Raw genomic sequence first — 19,007 nt, forward strand, 5'->3', positions numbered from 1 at the left:
AGAAACCAGAAACAACCTAAATGTCCATCAGTAGGGGATCGATTGGGATCCCCTATGCAATGGGATTCTGCGCTCTGAGGAATAGGTGACTCTGTATGCACCGACATGGATGAATGCCAAAATGTGTGCCAAGTGAAAAAGCGGTGGTGATATACAGTGCTACGATTTGGGTTTTAAAAAAGAAGATATACTTGTATGTGATAGAAATTTTCTGGAGAGACACAAAAGAAAATGCTAACAGTAGGATACCTCTGAAGAGAGAGACTGGGGACTGGAGGTCTAGGAGAGGAAAGGAGACATTTTTCATTGTATACCCTTTTGTGTTCTACGAAAAAAAAATTTTTTACTATGTGCATGCATTATCTTTTCGATTAAAAAGAAAGTGGGGAGAGGTTCAGAAAAACAAATCCCCAGGCTTTTTCTGGCCTGCCTGTCTCCAGCCAGGTCCTGCTGCCCTGATTTACTGATCATTCCCTCAGCTCCTGCCCCTCGGCCCCAGCCCAGTGCCTACCCCTCCCCAAGCATCCATTACTGCCTCTTACAGGTACTTAAAACCTATCTTTTGCCTTGAAATACAAATAACTCTAATCTGGAGAGAAGGCTGAGCTTCATTACACTTATAAAACAGACAGAAATCAGCTGGTGCTGAGATGCTCGATAAATGTTTGCTGAATCGAATTGAATCTGGGACTCAGTTGGTTACACTGAGCAAGGTACTAATTGGCCAAGGTCAGGCATCCAAATCCCACACAGGTTGGCTCTCTCTGAATCTAGAGAGACACTTATTCCCTACATGCAATGCAAACCCTTGCTCCAATGTAACTGCATGTCACCAAGGCGGAGCCCAAAAGAAAGGGTGGGTGCAGGGCTTGGTACACACCATTTCTTCTCCTGCAGACACAGCCCAAGACTTCAGGAAATAGGACAGAACAACAGTGTGATAGAAAAGACCAGCTTTGGCCGAACTGTGGGAAGCCAAGGCAGGAGGATTGCTTGAAGTCAGCAGTTCAAGACCAGCCTGAGCTAAAGCAAGTCCCCATCTCTACAGAAAAATTAGCCGGGTGTGATGGTGCACACTTGTAGTCCCAGGTACTCAGGAGGCTGAGGCAGGAGGATCACTTGAGCCCAGGAGTTTGAGACCAGGCTGGGCAACATAGCGAGACCCCATCTGTTCAAAAAATAAAAAAAAAATTAGCAGGGTGTCGTGGCGCATGCTGTAGTCCCAGCTAAGGCAGGAAGATGGCTTGAGCCCAGGAGTTTGAGGTTGCAGTGAGCTATGATGACGCCACTGCACTCTAACCTGGGCAGTAGAGTGAGACCTTGTTTCAAAAAAAAAAAAAAAACCAAACCAAACCAAAAAAAACCCAAAAACAAACAAAAAAATTAAATAAAAGGGGGAATTCTCTGCTCAGTATGGAAGTGAGTTGTCTGTTGCTGTAGGTGTTTATCATAGGCTAGGAAACAACCATTTAGTAGGCATTTTTTCAGAGAACAGCACAATGTAGTTGGTAAAGGTATCTTTTTAAACTCAGTTTTCAAGATTCTATTACTCTATGACACTTTATGATTTTATAAAAATTTCAATAAAATATATATAACGAAATTTACCATTTTAACCATTTTTAGTGTATAGTTCTGTAGCATTAAGTACAATTACATTATTGTACAACCCATGATGGCCGTTTTTTGTTGTTGTTTTTGAGTTTTTATTTGTTTGCTTGTGTTTCCTTTGTTGTTGTTGTTGTTTGTTTGTTATGAGACAGGATCTTGCTCTGTTGCCTGGGCTGAAGTGTGAGTGCAGTGCCATTATCTTAGCTCACTGCAACCTCAAACTCCTGGGCTCAAGTGATCCTCCCACCTTAGCCTCCTAAGTAGCTAGGACCACAGGCATGCACCACTGTACTTGACTAATTTTTTTTCTATTTTTTGGTAGACATAGGATCTTGCTCTTGCTTAGTCTGGTCTCAAACTCGTGGCCTAAAACAATCCTCCTGCCTCGGCCTCCCAGAGTGATAGGATACAAGCGTGAGTCACCTTACCTGGCCAATGATGGCTATTTTTTTTTTTTTTGAGACAGTCTCACTTTGTTGCCCAGGCTAGAGTGAGTGCCGTGGCGTCAGCCTAGCTCACAGCAACCTCAAACTCCTGTGCTCAGGCAATCCTGCTGCCTCAGCCTCCCAAGTAGCTGGAACTATAGGCATGCACCACCATGCCTGGCTAATTTTTTCTATATATATTGGTCAATTAATTTCTTTCTATTTTTTATAGTAGAGACGGGCTCTCACTCTTGCTCAGGCTGGTTTCGAACTCCTGACCTCGAGCAATCTGCTTGCCTCGGCCTCCCAGAGTGTTAGGATTACAGGCGTGAGTCACCTTGCCTGGCCAATGATGGCTATTTTTAATGGTATCTTTAGGATGGATGTTAAAGGGTAGAGACAGCTTGAGACACGCCTGTCCTTGGCCACTTGAATCTCTGCTTAAGGAGGGATCTTTGCTCAGACTCAGCCCATGTTCCACCTGTGTATTCCAGATGCCAGCTTCTAGAGCCTCAACCTAGGGCAGTTTCTTCTCTAGTGTCTGAAACCATCCAAGGAACTGGCAGTCCAGTACAACAAGGCAGGTGGTCATGGAAGCCTCTAGAAATAGAGATGTAGGTAGTATAATGTGATGACATTTCTCCTACTCTTTCTCTTTTCTTGTCTCAAAAACTCACTTCCTGGAGTTAGGAGAGAGTATGTGTCCCTCGCCCGTGACCACTTTCTCAGTTTTGAAATGAAATCCCCCAGTGGCTCTCTGGCCTCAACCAGTGTGTGAGGCCCTGGCAGCCTTCTTGAACCTGTGATCCTGCAGCTTGCCAGAGACCCCAGAACTTCTCTGGCTCACTCACGGTAGAGACTTCTTGTCCCAGTAAGGGTTATTATGATGAGGAAGCATTTGCCTGCAAGCACAGTGAGTCAGAAAGTTTGATGTGCCTTCCAAAAAAAAAAAAAAAAAGCCTCTATAATTTTTGGCCACATTAATAGAAGTGTCCAAATCTAGGACAGGGAGGGATCTGGTTCGCTCTATGCTGAGCACCCACTGAGTCATCATCCTCTCCCTCGTCATCCTCCATCAACGGAGCCCATCTCCTGCGCTTGTCTAAATCCATCCCCTCCTCTCCATTTCCCCCGCCACTACCATTTTAAGCCAGGGTCCCACATCCCTTGCTTGGACCATTGCAGTAGCTTCCGAATGGAAGTTCTAGATTCTTCTCTCATCTCCAGTCTCCGCACTGCAGTCAGGGGATGTTACGAAACAGGATCTGATCGTACCGCTGCGTAAAATCCTTCAGTGGCTTCCCGCAGCTCTGGGAACAGAGGCGCCCGTGTTTAACAGGGCTTTGAACTGACCTCGTGTGATCCGGCCTCTGTCCGTCCCTCTAGCCTCACCTCACAGCAGCACCTTCCCCTCGTGCTGGCTGGTTTTCTTTCTGTTCTGCGCACGTGCCAGTCTCCCTGGGCATTCAGGGCCCTCGCACGTGCGGACCGTGCTACCTGGAACGTTGCCCCCGCCCTGTCCGGCTCAGCTGGGTCATTCCTTCTCTTCCTCTGTTGCCCAGCCAGACGAGGACCCTTAGAAATGGCCGAGGCTGGGAACCTGAGGTCTGGGACTCTCTGGTTACAAGTGACAGAAACCAAAGCTGTCGGAACAGAACAGGAAACTTACAGGCTCAGGAAACGAAAAGATTCGTCTTCAGGTGCAACCTGATCGCGCAGTGTCACCGGACTTGGTTTATTTTTCTCAGCTTCTTGGCACGGCTCCCCTGAGTTGGCATCGTTCTGGGAAGGATCCAGCAGCTCCACGTTTCCATCTGTCCCTGGTCCAGGAAAGGGAGAACTTCTCTTCCCCCAAGAGTTTGAGCAAAAGTTGCGGGCCTGGTTTCGTCGGCTCAAACGCAGCCCGGACCCGGGCACGGAGGCCTGGGAGCACAGGCCCAGCCCTGGACGAAGGTGGGGGCCCGGCCAGCTCCATCCAAGCGCACGGCACCATTTCCTGCAAAGCAAAGGCAGGGGACTGTGGCCAAAACCCCACCCCGGTTGCAGTCTACACACCTATAGACAGAACCTTTTTTCTTCTTCACACCTGACTGTGTTTCTCGGAACCCCGTTTGTCCCCCTCGTGGGCAGCAGCAGCCTCTGAGGCACGCCACTTATCTTGTCCGACCCCCTCATTGAGCGGGTAAGGAGTCCGAGGCTCAGTGGCTTCCTCGAGCCACACAGCTCAGTTGCGGTGGGGCCGGGTCGGGAACCCAGGCCCTCTGGCCCGGCAGCTCCGAGGGGTGGCAGAGCCCGAGTTGGGGTCAGCCTGTGGATCTGAATCCTGGCCCTGCCGCTGGTAGCTCTGGGATTGTATTTGTTTTCTTTCCTTTTTCTTTTTTCTTTTTAGGGATGTCACAACAAACTTGGTGGTGTAAAATCACAGGAATTTATTCTCTCACATTTCCGAAGGCCGGAAATCTGGAATCCAGGTGTCAGGAGGGCTGTGCCCCCTCACAAGGCTCTGAGGAGCAGGCTGTGTCTCACCTGTCCCAGCTGCCGGTGGCTGTCGGCATTCTTTGTGGCTGCATCACTACTCCAGTCCCTGCGTCTGTCTTCGTGTGGCTTCTGTCTTCTCTTCCGTCTCTTATAAGGAAATTCGTCATTACGCTGAGGGCCCCTCTGGGCAATGTAGGATGATCTCATCTCAAGATCCTTAACGTAATTACATCCCCAAAGACCCTTTTCCCAAACAGAGTCACATTCACAGGTTCCAGGGACTTGGACGTGGACATATTTGGGGGGGGGATCACCATTCAATGCACACCAGGGACCTTGGGCAAGTCACTTAACCTCTTTGAACCTCAGTTTTGTCATCTGTAAAGTGAGGTTAATAGCAGTACCTACTTCATAGGGTCGTCATGAGGATTAGTACGAGATAATCCTTGCTGAGTCCTTCACAGAGTGCTGAGCACTTGGCACTGGGTAAGTACTCGATAAATATTAATTGTTATTACTATTTTCCGACTCCAGATCCAATCTGATCTTCCTGTGGCATTCTCCAAGACGGCTTTCTTTCTTTTTTTTTTTTTTTCTGAGACAGAGTCTTGCTTTGTTGCCCAGACTAGAGTGAGTGCCATGGCATCAGCCTAGCTCACAGCAACCTCAATCTCCTGGGCTCAAGCAATCCTGCTGCCTCAGCCTCCCGAGTAGCTGGGACTACAGGCACGAGCCTCCATGCCCGGCTAATTTTTCTATATATATTAGTTGGCCAATTAATTTCTTTCTATTTATAGTAGAGACGGGGTCTCGCTCTTGCTCAAGCTGGTTTCAAACCCCTGGCCTTGAGCAATCCGCCCGCCTCAGCCTCCCAGAGTGCTAGGATTACAGGCCTGAGCCACCACGCCCGGCCTCCAAGGTGGCTTTCTGCCACAAGTAGGCCTAGCGCCTGCCCCTCTGCCAGTAGTGGTAGAGAGGAGGCTGGGGTCTGGGTGTAGACAGAGCCATCAAGATTATAGCCAAGTAAATGTCCTTCCTGCTTATTCCTCAGCTGGGGCCATCCTCCTGTCCCTGCAGGCCAGGGTTCCAGGGGCCTGCAGCTGAGAGGTGGGGCAGCCTGAGGAGCCTCCTGCCACTCAGGCTCACCCTGGCTCGGGAGGCAGACATGGGAGCCCTGTGATTTAGAGTGATGAGATGTAAATTGCAGAGACTCCACACTGCCCCTGCGGCTGAGATCCCATCAGCGTCTCGTCCCCCTTACCTGGGGCTCCTCCAGGTCTCATTTGGTGGATTCTGTCCGCCGAACACCTCCTCAGCCACCACGACGACGGCTCGCCTCCTACATCCATCACACCTGGACTGTGACAATGTAATTTTTATCTGTGGTTGTTTATTTCTCAGACAGAACTACTTGTAAATTCCAAGAAGAAAATATATCCCTGTGTGTGACAGAACCAGCCCAGGGCGATTAATCTGGGCTTTTAAGCTGAAAATGTAGACCTGGTTCATGCTGCCCCGTGCATAAGTGTCCAATAAGCCATCACAGCCATTAATTGTCCCCCAGTGAAGCAGTGGCCCCAAGAGGGGTTGGGCTCAGTCGGATTTGACCCGGATGAATGGCAATGGGATCCTCATTTCCTGTCTGCCAGGCGGCTTGTAGGCCCTGGGGACAGAGAGTGGGAGGCAGGTGGCTTGAGGCCAAGAGATGCAGGAGATGGAGGAGAAGACCCCTACTTCTAAGCAGAGTTGACAGTGGGTGTGAGAAGAAGGAGGGGACCAAGGGCATCGGTGCAGGCACACAGGGGCATGAGCACCTTGGTGGTAGAAATACAGGCTTGTGTAATCCAACAGGCCCAGGTTCAAATCCAAGCCCCACCACTTATCATGCACCTTTAGGGAAGTTCCTTTGCCTGAAAGGAGAGTTTCTTCGTGTGTAAAAAGGAGCAAAGAGGCCAGACATAATAGCTCACACTTGTAATCTCTGTACTTTGGGAGGCCTGGACAACATAGCAAGACCCCATCTCTACAAAACATTTAAAAATTGGCCAGGCATGGTAGTGTGCACCTGTTAAGTCCCAGCTACTCAAGAGGCTGAGGCAGGAAGATAACTTAAGCCCAGGAGTTTGAGGCTGCAGTGAGCTATGATCGTGCCACTGCACTCCAGCCTGGGTGACAGAGTGAGACCCTGTCTCAAAAAAAAAAAAAAAAAAAAAAAAGCACAGAGTATTTGCCCCATGGGGTTGTGGAGAAAATTAAATGAGCAATGTGTGAACAATGCTTGTCATATGTAATGGGTGTTCAACATAAGTGAGTTCTTCCTCCTGTTTTCCCCAAAGGCCTGGGGAGAGTGCTCAGGCATGCAGAAGATGAAAGTTGCAGAAATAATCAGAATTTTAGTTTTGGAAGGAATTTATAGAACACCTAATGCAAAGCCCCGTAGAGGTTTGAGGAAGTGAAGAGACTTAGAAGCTGGCCTGGGACTCCTGCAGTGCCAACTGGTGGGCCTTAGGCACCCAGAGCCCCTAGAATAGCCGGCAGGTGCATTTTAAGGGAGAGCGCGTCCAGAGCTCTCATCACTTTCTCAAAAGGAACCCTCCTTCAAAATGATTTAAGAACTTTTTGGACACTGTGATATGGTACAGCCCACCCCTCCCATGTGCTTTTGGTGTCTACGTGGTCTTTTTTTTTTTTTTTTTTTTGAGACAGAGTCTCGCTTTGTTGCCCAGGTTAGAGTGAGTGCCATGGTGTCAGCCTAGCTCACAGCAACCTCAAATTCCTGGGCTCAAGCAATCCTCCTGCCTCAGCCTCTCGAGTAGCTAGGACTACAGGCATACTCCACTATGACTGGCTAATTTTTTTTTCTATATATATTAGTTGGCCAATTAATTTCTTTCTATTTATAGTTGAGACGGGGTCTCGCTCTTGCTCAGGCTGGTTTCGAACTCCTGACCTCAAGCAATCTGCCTGTCTCGGCCTCCCAGAGTGCTAGGATTACAGGCGTGAGCCACCTCGCCTGGCCTGTCTACATGGTCTTGATCGGTGATCTGGGGTTTCCTTGGCCTCAAGGCCCCTGCCAGCCCTTATTTTAGCCTGGTTCTTATTCTTCTGCCCAGAGAAGCAGCTTCCCCGTGCCAGGTGGGAGCGAGGTGTGGCTTTCATTATGGGTAGAGGGAGTTCTCAGGGTTTTTTTTTGTTTTTCTTTTTTTTTGAGACAGAGTCTCGCTTTGTTGCCCAGGCTAGAGTGAGTGCCGTGGCGTCAGCCTAGCTCACAGCAACCTCAAACTCCTGGGCTCAAGCAATCCTCCTGCCTCAGCCTCCCAAGTAGCTGGGACTACAGGCATGCGCCACCATGCCTGGCTAATGTTTTCTATATATATTAGTTGGCCAATTAATTTGTTTCTATTTATAGTAGAGACGGGGTCTCGCTCTTGCTCAGGAGTTCTCAGTTTTTCACACTCTGGGCCAGACCCAGATTTTGTGGAGCCTGAAGTTTTTGTGGGCACCCTTTTATGAAAAAGTGTAAAAAGTCGTAAGTATGGAGTTAGGTGCAGGCCTTGGGAAGGGCCAGGGATACTTTGTTAGTATCAGTGTAATTGGCCTCCTCACTGGTGTCATCGCTGACAAGTGTCCCCAGGAGAGTCTCAGCATAGCTCACCCACCGAATAGCCTCCCATGGCCTGTTACCCCCCAGAGGCATCTGCCTGGTGTTCTGGTTGCAGCCCTGCCGGGTGCTTGAGATAGAACTAAGAGAAGACCAGCCCCTCCCTGGCTTCACTCTGCCTCCTGCTGAGCCACCCCCTCCACTGTTCTCCAGCAGGCTGGAGCTCTGAGGATGGCTCGCCACCTACCTCCTGCAGGATGAGGGGAGGGCTTCCTGCAGGGCATCCAAGGAGGGGTGTTTCTATTGAAATGAACAGAGCATGACGCTTTGTCCAGGTTCAGGCTTTGGGCAAGTCCATGCAGGATGCAGGGTTAGGGGCGTGGAAGCTTTGGGCTATTATAGGCCACATCATGCTGATTCAGTCAACCATGGACCACATATATGACAATGGTCCCATAAGATTTTTTTTTTTGAGACAGAGTCTCACTTTGTTGCTCAGGCTAGAGTGAGTGCCGTGGCGTCAGCCTAGCTCATAGCAACCTCAAACTCCTGGGCTCAAGCAATCCTGCTGCCTCAGCCTCTCGAGTAGCTGGGACTACAGGCATGCACCACCATGCCCGGCTAATTTTTTCTATATATATTAGTTGGCCTATTAATTTCTTTCTATTTATAGTAGAGGTGGGGTATCGCTCTTGCTTAGGCTGGTTTTGAACTCTTAACCTCGAGCAATCTGCCTGCCTCGGCCTACCAGAGTGTTAGGATTACAGGCGTGAGCCACTGCGCCCGGCTAAGATTTTTTTTTAAGACAGAGTCTCTGTCACCCAGGCTTTAGTGCAGTGGCATGATTATAGCTCCCTGCAGCCTTGAACTCCTGGGCTCAAGTGATCCTTCTGCCTCAGACTCCTGAGTAGCTGAGACTACAGACGTGCACCACCACACCTGGCTACTTTAAAATTATTTTTTTAGAGATAGTGTCTTGCTATATTGCCCAGACTGGTCTCAAACTCCTGGCCTCAACCAGTCCTCCTGCCTTGGCCTCCCGAAGTGCTGGGATTACAGGCATGAGCCACCATGCCCAGCCAGTCCCATTAGATTATAATGGAGTTAAAAAATTCCTATTACCTAGTGATGTTGTAGCCATTGTAATATTGTAGTGAAACTTACTTTTTTTTTTTTAACATTTAGTGTAGCCTAAGTGTACGGTATTTGTAAGGTCTTCAGTAGTACATGATTATGTCCTAGGCCTTCACATTGACTCACCACTCACTGCCTCACCCAGAGCAACTTCTAGTCCTGTAAGCCCCATTAATGATTAGTGCCCTATACAGGTGTGCATTTTTTTAAAAATCTCTTATACTGTATTTTTACAGTCCCTTTTCTATGTTCAGATGTGTTTAGATACACAAATGCCATTGTGTTACAATTGCCAGCGGTATCTGGTGTCCAATTGCTGTCCAGGTGTACAATAGGTTCAGGAGCAGTAGGCTGTACCCAGGCTTTGTGCAGTGGCAGTATATCATAGCCAATGAGGTTTATCCGAGGCGCGACTATTGCTAATTGAAAACTTTTCCCAATACCCCGCCTTGAGGACTTGAAATATAGTCGGCACTGGCAATTTTTGACAGTCTCTACAGAGACTGAACAAACAAACAAACAAAAAAATAGGCTGTACCCGTACAGCCGAGGTGCGGACTAGGCTCTACCCTCTAGGTTTGTGTAGGCACATTCTGTGATGTTCCCACAATGGCACATTTCTCAGAACGTATCCGTCGGTAAGTGGCACATGGCCGTATTTGTTGGGTACCAGGGACCGAGCTGGGGATATGAGAAAGTTGCTGTCTTGAGCAAGGGGCTTACGAGAGAGGACCTGCATTTGGCTCTTGCTCTGCCACTGTCCGCTTGTAACACCCACCTTGCTGAGTTGTTGGGAAGGTTGAGGATTTTACACGGGTAGCGCTGGCCCTGCGGTCAGCACCTGTACATTCTCACTGCTGTTATTTTGGGAGAGCCATCCTGCCTCTTAGAGTTTACACCCTCTCCTCTCTGGCATCCTGCTGAGTCCCCGTCTCTGGCGTGTTCTAGAGCTTTCTAGGGGAAGAGTGGTCAAGGCTGAGATGTGGACAGAGCACCTAGCCCATGGGCAGCGCCAGCCACTGCTCAGGCTGGAGCATGCTGAGCTGGAAGGAGGCAGTGACCCGAGCGGGACCGGGTCAGACAGGTCAGGTCAGCACACCTGGACGAGAGATGGCTTCAGGGCATGAGAACCTCACCTCTCTCGTTTCCCTAAACATTTCTAGAAAGACGGAGCTGAACCAAGAGGAAATACCAAGATAGAATCAGCTTCATTTCCAGGCCTCATAAGAGGGCAGGCTCTGGCCAGTGTCCTGGGCAGGTGGCTCCCAGGAAGCTGCTGGCCTCTTGCTGGTCACCATGACCACAACCATTCCCCAAGGGGTCACAGAGGGTTCATCTGGAGCACTTTATCCCATCAGGGCCTCCCTGCCCTTCCTGCCCAGAGTGGCTCCAGGAAGCAGCCAGGGAAAGGGGCCAGTTTGGGCCCCTGGGAAACTCTGCTCCACTTTTGATAAGGATTTAAACAGGTTGCTGAGTGGGCCCACTAATTAATCTTTTTTGTTTGTTTGTTATTATTTTTTTTTACTATAAAAGTAATATATGTCATCTGTGGAAAATTTGATAAGAATAAAAAACTATAAGGAAATGTGGAAGGGGAAGAAATACCCAAAGCAAGCCAAGCACCACTGTTCACGTGTTAATAGGTTGGCTTTCCACTGAAAAGCAGAGCTTTTAAAAAGCCCATATACATATCAATGTCAAAGGCTCCCTGGGACTCCATGGAATTGCAATTTAATATTTTAAAGAAAACAAGGCCAGGCGATGGTGGCTCATGCTGCCTGTAATCCTAGCACTCTGGGAGGCTGCCGCTGGCGGATTGCTCGAGGTCAGGAGTTCAAAACCAGCCTGAGCAAGACCCCGTCTCTACTAAAAATAGAAAGAAATTAATTGACCAACTAAAAATATATATACAAAAAATTAGCTGGGCATGGTGGTGCATGCCTGCAGTCCCAGCTACTCAGGAGACTGAGGCAGGAGGATCGCTTAAGCCCAGGAGATTGAGGTTGCTGTGAGCTAGGCTGACGCCATGGCACTCACTCTAGCCTGGGCAGCAAAGTGAGACTCTGTCTCAGAAAAAAAAAAAAAAAAGAAAACATATCTGAGCCAAGTAGATTTGAAATGCAAGGATTTTGTTTGTTTGTTTGTTTGAGAAAGGGTCTCACCATGCTGCCTAGGCTGGAGAGCAGTGGTGTGATCACAGCGCACTGTATCCTGGGTTCAAGCAATCCTCCTGCCTCAGCCTCCCAAGTAGCTGAGACTACAGGCATGTGCCACCATGCCCAGTTAATTTTAAATTTTAATTTAATTTAATTTTTTGTAGAGACAGGGTCTGGCTATGTTGCCCAGGGTGGTCTTGAATTCCTGGCCGCAAGCAATCCTCCTACCTTGGCCTTCCAAAGTGTTGGGATTAGAGGAGTGCAGGGATTTTGAGGCACACCCAGGCCAACTGTGTGGGACAAAGAGTCTGGGCCTTCAGCCCCGGGGGGTTCACCGTGGCTTCCCAGGAAACTTCCAGAAGGGTAGATGGGGTTTGCCTCAGTCATGGAGGTTTCCTTCTCCCCATACTTCCTGGCATGGGCATTTCAATGCTTGGCCTGCCTGGTAAGTAGAAGTCAAGGGAGGAGGAGGAGGGAAGGGGTGGAGAAGAGGTGCTCTCCAAAGAGAAGGGCTGGCTGTCCTATTGGGCAAACAGCTGGAGCTGGCTGGCCTGTTTCCCCCTGCTGGGAAAGGGGACTGCACCTGGCCCTGCTGAATTGCAGGTGACCAAGGATTGCTCTGAGAATGCAGAGATCTTGGTGTAGGCTGACGAGGACCCCATGGAGAACACTACTCAGAGGGAGAGAGAAAAGGACAGGAGAGGCTGGAGTGAGTCAGACAGAAACCTTGAGTGCCACCCCTGCCCACACCCTCACTCGGCATTTCTTTAGGATTGTTGCAAATGGTGCCAGGAGGCAGCAAATGCAGGGGCCGCACGTCCTGCTGGCTAGGCACATGGCCGTGTAGGGAAGCCAGGCTGACCACCACTCTGCACTGGGTCCCACCTCGCAGAGGCTCCCTGCACAGGCTTCGCGAAGTGGGGTGGGCTGGGGAGCTTGGAACATCGTGGCGCCCCGAGTGGAAGTCTCCCCAGCAACTCTGTGACTGGAGCCTGGTGTCAACAGCTTCCATACCCCAATGGAACTATTTCTTTTTCTGAGATTAACTGTGGGCTAAGTATTTGCTAAGTGCCAAGCTAAATGTTCTTGCCTACATTATCTGCCTTCATCCACAGAAGCCCATTTATTTATTTATTTATTTATTTATTTATTTATTTATTTATTGAGACAGAGTTTTGCTATGTTGCCCAGGCTAGAGTGAGTGCTGTGGCGTCAGCCTAGCTCACAGCAACCTCAGACTCCTGGGCTCAAGCAAGCGATCCTCCTGCTTCAGCCTCCGGAGTAGCTGGGACTACAGGCATGTGCCACCATGCCCGGCTAATTTTTTCTCTATATATTAGTTGGCCAATTAATTTCTTTCTATTTATAGTAGAGACAGGGTCTCGCTCTTGCTCAGGCTGGTTTTGAACCCCTGGCCTTGAGCAATCCCCGGGCCTCGGCCTCCCAGAGTGCTAGGATTACAGGCGTGAGCCACCGCGCCCGGCCCGCAGCAGCCCTTTTAAATGGATCCAGTTTTTTCTCCCCATTTTACAGGTGAGCAAACTGGGAGGTTAAGAGACTCGCTCAGGGTTACACGGCCAGTCCATCAGCGGCTGGAGTCCACATGGGGACCCAATTCCAAGCCAGAGCTCTTAGCCGCTATTCCCGGCGGCGGCTGGGAGGCCTTCTGCAGAGCGCACCTGGACGCCTCCGCCCGGGGCGCTATTGCGGGAGTCCGCCCAACCTCTCCCCGGATGGCTTCTGCTCCATTAGCACCTTCTCTGGGGACAGAGGACAGTGTATTTATCTGCCAAGGAGAGCCCCGATCCTGGAGAGGGAGGGCCCCTCCCGGTTCTGGGGGTGCTCTGCAGTGCGGGTCTGCGCGGGGCGGGGCGGGGTCGGGGAGGCTCCTGGCCAGTGACTGGAAGCCGCGAGCCTACGCCTGCAGGCTGCCCAGGCCGGAGCGGCGGGGTTAAACGCAGCCCAGCGGGGCCTGGCAGCCGGCCCAACCTCGACCCCGGGGGGCCGTGGCGGCTCCTCCCTCCGCGGGCGGGTGGCGGGTGGCGGGTGCGCGAGCGGATGCGGTACCCGGGATGCGGGATGCAGGCCCGGGCCGCCCCGCGGGCGCTGGTTGGCTCCCTGGGAGCGCCGCTCGCCCTATCACACACCTGCGCGGTTGCCAGGCAACCGGGACAGAGTTGTAACACCTCGGCGAGAGCCGGGTGGTGTTTTTATTTGCTGGCTGCTCCGAGGCTCTCCTTAGAAGTTGGGGAAGGATGGCATTTGGTTTCCCTCCTCAAAGGGACCACACCCCACCGCGCCCGCTCCCCCGTCCCCAGCCCAGCGGTCTCTAGCCGGACCGCCTCAGCATTCCCGGCGCCCGCGGTTCACACGTGGGTCCCCTCCTGCGTCCCCTCCTGCGTCCGCGGCACCCCGAGAAGGCGAGGCAGGCAGCCAGGGGGCCTTGGGCGGTTCTTTACGGCTCCCTCATTTTGGGAAAGTCGTCCTGGGGGGACCTGGGGGCTTCTGCCCGAGACAAGGTGGTGGATCCAGGGAGAACCTTGAAGGTGGGGAAGGGCAGGCTCCAAGGTCGCCAGGGTCGCCACCGCAGTCGCTGGCCTCAGAACAGGCGTGGGGTGGGTGGCTGTAGGGCACGTCTTGGGCCTCCCTTATGGCTTACACACAGGTTGTTACCTGGGTGTTCCCCAAATTTTCGTCTCTGCCTCTCACCTTCCCAGTGCCTCGCCCGTCTGTGCACCGGGTGCACTATTTTTGCAACTTCTTTTTTCTCCTGTAGATTGACCCACTTTAGCTTGAATAAATGTATTTAAAAAGGAAACTTGATAACACTTCTGTAAATGGAGACTCAGTATCACTTGCCATAAATAGAAAGTAAACTGCAAAAATAAATATAAAGAAACAAAATATTATTAAATTGTAGCACGTGGAGCCTGATCTGAGAGGGCCATGATGATCACAAAATGACTGCTTGCTGAGAATTTACGCTGCGAGGCACTAGCTAAGGACTGCATGGATTAGCTCATGTTTTTCCTTTCGTTTTGCCAATTTGTCGCCTGAGAACGAACGATCTCGTGTTATTAATGTTTCCATTTCACAGACGGGGACACTGAGGTTCAGAGAAGCTAAAGGCTCTGGTCAAGGATACCTAGACACTAAATGACAGGCTATGATTCAAAGCCGAGTTCCTCGCAGAGGCTGGACTTTTAACCATGGGCTGTGCCGTCTCTCTGCCTGGTGTCACCCCTGGCTCTCTGCCCTGGGAGCTGGGTGGTGACCCTTTTCCAGGGTCGGGGAAAGGATTAGAGCCCCACCTGAAGTACGGTTTGCCTGGCCTCAGGGAATACAACCGGCTGGGTGATCTCATAGATAAACTGCGCTGCCTCCCAACCGCCCTGGGAAGTGTCTCATTTTATGCTTGCTGAACTGAGGACCAGCAAGGCCAAGTCACCTGCCCCAAGTCACACTGCTGCTGAGTGGCAGGGCCAGGGTGTGGGTCCTGTCTCTTTCTGCAGCAGTAACACTATCTTACACCTCTCTGTGGCTCCCTCAGCCTCGTGCAGAGAGAATCTTTCATTCTTAGCAAACCTTACAGCGGGGCTGAGCCGGGGTCTCCCAGGGAATCCAATCTCCACCTGGGAAAAGTGGGCATTTGTTGAACCCAGCCTGGGGTTCAGACACCAACTCGGAGCCAAGTCTGGTGCCTGGAACCGTGGAGTTCTATAGCAGGGAAGAGACCCCTGGGTCCAGCGCCCTGCTCCTGGGCCTCCCCACGCCTCAGCAAGACTCCTGTACCCCCGGGCAGGGACGTTTGTTTGGCTTTATTATCTGCCTTCCTGGAAGCATAGTCCATCATCCCCTATCAAAATGAGCATCTGCATTTCTCACTCCGGAGCTGGCTCATTCTTACCTGGAAGAGAAAGAACAAGGATGCATTTCGAGAGGGAGGGAAATCATATGTTATTTTTAAAAGGCATTTTTGAGTGAGTGCTGAATAGAGTTCAAGAAAATTGCCTTAAAGACCTGCTCTCTGCGGGGATGGTGTTTCTCATGGCTCTCAAGTATTTGGAAACCTAATTGCACATTTGTGCGGGCTACTGTTTTTATTTCTTTCTGGTCTCAGAGGTGGGCTTTGAAGACTGTGCTCTCTCTGTAATGGTTTTCTTTATCTCAAATAAATTTTGCACACCTGCGAGGTAGATCAGCTTGAAAGAAACTGTGTCAGAACTGGCTCTAGATTTAATAAACCTGCAAATGGCACAGGGTTGGGGGAGATGATGTGGCACTAGGTCTCCTTGAGCCCCCGTCACAGGGTGCAGCCTAATCCCCTGGCCCCCAGAGGCCCTGTGCTCTCTGCTGATGCTCTGAACTTTGGAGCCTCAGTCCACATTGGTGCCGAAACCCTTTCTCTACCCCAAGCTGGAAGCCAGTCAGGGAGGGGGGGACCGATTTCTGTGTGGGTGTCTGGGGCCTCTTAGGCCAAGATGCTAATAAGAGGCTCTTAGGTTAATTGTACAGCCACAGTCCCCCTCTGCTGGGGACTTCCCCAACGGCCTGCGCCATGTCTTCTCTAAGAACTAGAAAGTCCATTTTGGGGTCAGAGTGGTGTGGGAGTTAGACTACGTGCTTGGGGCTGACAGGGCGCCAACACTGAGGACAGTGGGGCCCTGGGGCTGTGCACAGCCCCGTCTGGTCCTCTCTGGCTTCTGCCCCATGGAAATGTGGTGGTGGCCTTTGGAGGCAGGCTTGCCCCTGCCCAGCTGGCAAAGGGGTTAGGACATGACATTTGCCCCTCCACCGGGCACCATGTCTGGGAGGCTGACCTGTGTTGGTGATATCAGTGCGCTCCTGCCCTCTGGCTTCAGGTTCAGCCCATGGGAGCGCTGACAGGTGAGCAGCGGGAGAGAGGATTGATTGCTGGGTATTTCTTTCCTCCCCCTACGGGCTGGCACCATCCCTGACCAAAGGTCTCCGCACAGCTTGTCTGTTTTGGGTTCTCCCTTCAGGCCAGGGGTGGTGACACCAGTGGTTTCTTGCCTGGTATTTGCTACCCATAAGGATCTCCCACGCCCTGCCCACACTTTTGTCAATTGTCCCTTTTGTAAACTCTCCTCAAATTACCTAGTGACACCCAACTGACACAGCGGTTCTGGGCAAGTCATTTACCTCTCTAAGCTTTGGCTCCCTCCTCTGTAAAATGGGTTTTTATTATCAAACAGTTTGCTTGTGTGGCTGTAGTGAGAACGAAATATAACACTGTATACAAAGAGTTCGACTCAGGGCCTGCAGGACAATGACCTTGACCTTCAGGCTGGCATGAGGGGCTTCCAGCCCTCAGACGCCAGAATGGTGTGACCGGAGTGACCTCCGCCCTTGGACCAGTGGCAGTCTTACCCCTGCCTTCTGCTTTCAGTCCCTGAGCTGGGCACTGCTGACTGGTGGCCTAGGTTGGGTGGAGGGCACTGGGGGAGCAGAATCTCGTGGGACTCAAGAGGCTGGTATTTCTTTTGTCCTCTGATCTGCCAGGAGTAGAAGCTGTCCATTCTACTGACACAGGCACATTCTTTTTAGTCTTTATTTATTATTATCGGGAAACAAAGCAGCCATAGATTTTGTGCAATACGGCCTCCCCTGAGAATGCAAGAGAAAGAAACAGATGATACCTGATATCTACTGGAGCAGCAGGTGGGGGTGGGAGTCTGGGCTTGGTTCTGAAGCTGCATTCTTTTCAGCTGCTGCCTCTCTGCAGACAGGGGACATGGCTAATTCCAGCCAGCTCCTCTTTGGCCTGGTCCCCTTTGGAGTCTCATCCAATCCTTTGGGTGTGAAGACTCAGGAACCAAAAGGACGGAATAGAAAACAGGCCGGGGGACTGGGTAGGGTGGCTCACACCTATAATCCCGGCACTTTGGGAGGCTGAAGTGGGAGGGTTACTTGAGGCCAGCCTGGGCAGTATAGCAAGACCCCATGTTTACAAAAAATGAAAATGAAAATTATCAGAGCATGGACACACATCCATAATCTTAGCTACTTGGGAGCCTGAGGCAGGAGGATTGCTTGAGCTCAGAAATTCCTCTTTTAGAGAACTTGACTCTAAAAAAACAAAAAATGATATGGAGGATGGGTCTCTGCTCTCAAGGGGCTTGTAGCCAAGTTGGGAAATTAAAGTTAATGCTACTCAGGAAATGATGAGAGCCCATGCAGGGCAGGGAACAAGCTGGCTCTAGTCTGGGGCAGGCTAGGGTCAGGGAGGGATCCAGGAGACGGGAGCCTTGACCATTGGGTGGCTCACAAGAGGGCAGCGAAGGGTCGGGGCACCCAGGCTGAAGGGGCAGTAGGTGTGGTCTGAGAGCCAGAAGCTCAGCAGGAGCGCAGGGCAGGGCTGGCTTGCTCGGGCCTGGGAGCCAGGTAGGGCATGTAGATCAGGGAGTGGGACTTGGGGAACACTTAGAGAGGGGATTCTCTTTTTTTTTTTTTTTTTTTTTTGAGACAGAGTCTCACTCTGCCTGGGCTAGAGTGCCGTGGTGTCAGCCTCACTCACAGCAACCTCAAACTCCTACTGCCTCCGATCCTACTGCCTCAGCCTCCTAAGTAGCTGGGACTACAGGCATGCGCCACCATGCCTGGCTAATTTTTTCTATATAGTTTTAGTTGGCCAATTAATTTCTTTCTATTTTTAGAAGAGATGGGGTCTTGCTCTTGTTCAGGCTGGTTTCCAACTCCTGACCTTGAGCAATCCACCCGCCTCGGCCTCCCAGAGTGCTAGGATTACAGGCGTGAGCCACCGCACCTGGCCAAGAGGGATTTCTTACCCTGGGGCTCACAGATGGACTTCAGAGCATCCTGGACCTCCTGACATTGTGTGGCGCAGTGTGTGGGACTAGGTGGGCTTCGTGGTCAGACCTCCCTGCCTAGAGTCCCCGCTCTGCCGCCACTCTCTAGAGGTTCCTTCACCTCTCTCAGCTTCCTCATCTATGAAGTGGAACTAAACGGTAGTGTCTACCTTGCAGTGTGTTCCGGGTAACAGGTTGAGTGGAAACACATCATGTTCAGGGTACATGGTAAGATCTCAGTCAAGGGCAGCTGTCATTAATATGCTGCGAAATTGTGAGTGATTATGTGTAGGCTCACTTCTCTAGGGAGAGGGTCTCCTACAGCTTTCATGAGATACTTGAAGGGGTCCCTGATTCAAAAAATGTTAAGCACCACTCACTGCTTGAGAGTTTTAAAAATAGAGACGTGTTAAGCAGCAGAGAGCAGTGTTTATGTGAGCTAAACGCAGTGGTAGGGGCCTGGGGGCAGGGAAGCCCGTGTGCAGCCCTTCTGTCCATCTGTCGGAGCCGCCATCCTTCCATCCATTACCTTGATTAGCGGGCACTGCCCAGCACTGACTCGGGCCGCCTGCTAGATGCCGAGGGCACAGAGACCAAGAGCACAGCATCAGTTGGGAGGGAAGATGTGTGGTGGCCAGTCTCCAAAGACAGCCCCATCCCTCCTGCCACTCATGTCCTGCGGGGCTGGGGCTGCGACTCGATCTAACTGGTAGAATGCAGTGGAAGTGAGGAACTGTGCCAGTTCTGGTCCTGAGCTTTAAGAAGGCTGGCA

The 19,007-nt window shown here is 51.1% G+C and overlaps 1 protein-coding gene and 1 non-coding gene across 2 annotated transcripts in view; both read left to right on the forward strand.

Annotated features, from left to right (window-relative positions):
• Positions 1-19,007, forward strand: part of RTN4RL1 (reticulon 4 receptor like 1) — a 73,585-nt gene that overhangs the window by 25,187 nt on the left and 29,391 nt on the right. The gene's annotated exons all lie outside the window — the stretch shown is intronic.
• LOC142862221 (U4 spliceosomal RNA) lies at positions 9,610-9,752 on the forward strand. Its single transcript, XR_012913304.1, has one exon. It is a non-coding gene; the product is annotated as a U4 spliceosomal RNA (small nuclear RNA).

This window comes from Microcebus murinus, chromosome 18, assembly GCF_040939455.1.
Source record: "Microcebus murinus isolate Inina chromosome 18, M.murinus_Inina_mat1.0, whole genome shotgun sequence".
Taxonomy (NCBI): Eukaryota; Metazoa; Chordata; class Mammalia; order Primates; family Cheirogaleidae; genus Microcebus; species Microcebus murinus.